General features: G+C 34.2%; 1 non-coding gene across 1 annotated transcript; it reads right to left on the reverse strand.

The window, feature by feature from the left end:
• Positions 1 to 1,299: 1,299 nt before the first annotated feature.
• Positions 1,300 to 1,406, reverse strand: LOC118889374. Its single transcript, XR_005018510.1, has one exon. It is a non-coding gene; the product is annotated as a U6 spliceosomal RNA (small nuclear RNA).
• Positions 1,407 to 2,810: the final 1,404 nt, after the last annotated feature.

Consider the following 2,810-nt stretch of genomic DNA (forward strand, 5'->3'; position numbering starts at 1 on the left):
TATGTACAGTACTTTTACATAATTGTTATTAATGTACACATTTCATTTTGTGTCCAGCTTTTGTTTAATTGAAATATAGTTGATTTATAATATTGTGTTAGTTTTAGGTGTATAGTAAAGTGATTCAGTTATATATGTATTTTCAGATTATTTTCAATTATACATATTTTTTCAGATTATTTTCCATTATAGGTTATTAAAAGATATTAAAAATATTATGCAGTAAATCCTTGTTGTTTATCTGTTTTATATATAGTAGTGTGTACCTGTTAATCCCCTACTTCTAATTTATCCTCCTCCCCCCTCCTTTCCCCTTTGGTAACCATAAGTTTTTTTTCTATATGTGTGAGGCTGTTTCTGTTTTGTATATTGATTCATATGCATTATTTTTTAGAGTCCATATATAAGTGATATCATATAATAATTGTCTTTGTCTGACTTAACTTCGCTTAGTATGATAATCTCTAGGTCCATCCATGTTGCTGTTCTTTTTTCTGGCTGAGTAATATTCCCTTGTATACACGTACCACATCCTCTTTATCCATTCCTCTGTTGATGGACATTTAGGTTGCTTCCATGGCCTGGCTATTGTAAATAGTGCTGCAATGAACATTGGGGTGCATGTGTCTTTTTGAATTATGGTTTTCTCTGGGTGTATGCCCAGTAGTGGGATTGCTGGGTCATATGGTAATTCTATTTTTAGTTTTTTAAGGAACCTCCATACTGTTCTCCATAGTGGCTGTATCAATTTACATTCCCACCAACAGTGCAAGAGGGTTCCCTTTTCTCCACACCCTCTCCAGCATTTATTGTTTGTAGATTTTGTGATGATGGCCATTCTGACTGGTATGCGGTGACACCTCACTGTAGTTTTGATTTGCATTTCTCTAATAATTAGTGATGTTGAGCAGCTTTTCATGTGCTTCTTGGCCATCTGTATGTCTTCTTTGGAGAAATGTCTATTTAGGTCTTCCACCCATTTTTTGATTGGGTTGTTTGGTTTTTTTGATATTGTGCTGCATGAGCTGTTTGTATATTTTGGAGATTAATCCTTTGTCCGTTGATTCGTTTGCAAATGTTTTCTCCCATTCTGAGGGTTGTATTTTCGTCTTGTTTATGGTTTCCTTTGCTGTGCAAAAGCTTTTAAGTTCCATTAGGTCCCATTTGTTTATTTTTGTTTTTATTTCCATTACTCTAGAAGGTGGGTCAAAAAAGATCTTGCTGTGATTTATGTCAAAGAGTGTTCTTCCTTTGTTTTCCTCTAAGAGGTTTATAGTGTCTGGTCTTAAATTTAGGTCTAAAAATACGGAACGCTTCACGAATTTGTGTGTCATCCTTGCACAGAGGCCATGCTAATCTTCTCTGTATCATTCCAATTTTAGTATATGTGCTGCTGAAGCAAGCGCTAGTTGTAGACGTTTTCATGATAGCCACTCTGTATGTCCAGCTTTTTAATTTTTTGCCTTAACATTATTTCATTTGCACATGAACCTTATCAATATAGCCCACATATGGCTCAGTATTCTCTTCTATTAATCTTATAGAACACTTCAGAAAGAGATTACATCATCAGAGTCAAGTACTGTCTTTTTGTAATACAGATATATATTCTAGACTAAGAGGTAATTTGCAGCCACTGGAAATGCTAAACAAAATAAATCATTAGGGACATAATTGATCAGGAATGTGACTACAGTTGTCAATTAGTCTGCAGGGTACTGGTTCCAGGACCCACTACAGATACCAAATCCCTGGATGCTCAAGTTCCATAGTCAGCCCTCTGTATCCATGGATTCCACATCTGCCCAGGTGCAGAACCTGCAGATATGGAGGGCTGACTGTATTTACTGAAGAAAATCTGCATGTAATGGACCTGCACATTTCAAATCCATGTCGTTCAAGGGTCAACTGTATATGCTTAAACAACAGAACAGGTCTGTGAAATAAAAGGACTCTGTTACTTTGGGGCACTATACTGTGGTTTTTAAGTGTTATTTGACTAAATTAACAATTAACCTAGATGTTTTTCTACTGTGTAGATGCTACCTAATTCATGTACAGAGTTAAAGCCACAATCTTTTACAAATTGAGAAATTACATATATAGAAAGAATAGTTCTCTTTCTGCTTTCAGCTGTAGTCAATAATCTTTTTTATTCTCCAGATAGTACAATCTAGCCTTTAGCAGTACAATATTGCTTTGAGTTATTTTCTTGCTGGTTGCCCTGGGGATTAAAATTAGCATCATAATTTAAAACAACCTAATTCAGATTAATACTAACTTAATTTCAATAGTATACTTTGCTCCAATATAGCTCCTTTCCCACCTCCTCCTTCATGCTGTTATTGTCATACAAATTACACCTTTATTATGCATTATATACTATGCGTATGTTATACACTATATTTACTATACCTTACAAACTCATTGATACAATTTTATAATTATTGCTTTATGCTGTTGTCTTTTAAACCATATAGGAGAAGAAAAGAGTTATTAAGAAAAATACATTTATACTGTCTTTTATATTTACTGATTTACCTTGTGCTTTTTATTTTTGTATTGAGGTATGAGTGACATACACAAAGGCTGCACACGTTTAATGTATACATCTTGATGAGTCTGAAGATAAGCATACACCTGTGAAACCATCACCATATACAATACCATAAACTGAACTATCACTTCTAAAATTTTTCTCCCTGTCATTTTTTTTTCTTTATGAGCGTAAGTAAAATTGTGTACCCTTTAATCAACACATCATGTGGAATTGAGTTACTCTCTGGTGTTCTTTCATTTCAGCCTGAAGG

This window comes from Balaenoptera musculus, chromosome X (assembly GCF_009873245.2).
Source record: "Balaenoptera musculus isolate JJ_BM4_2016_0621 chromosome X, mBalMus1.pri.v3, whole genome shotgun sequence".
NCBI classification, from domain to species: Eukaryota; Metazoa; Chordata; class Mammalia; order Artiodactyla; family Balaenopteridae; genus Balaenoptera; species Balaenoptera musculus.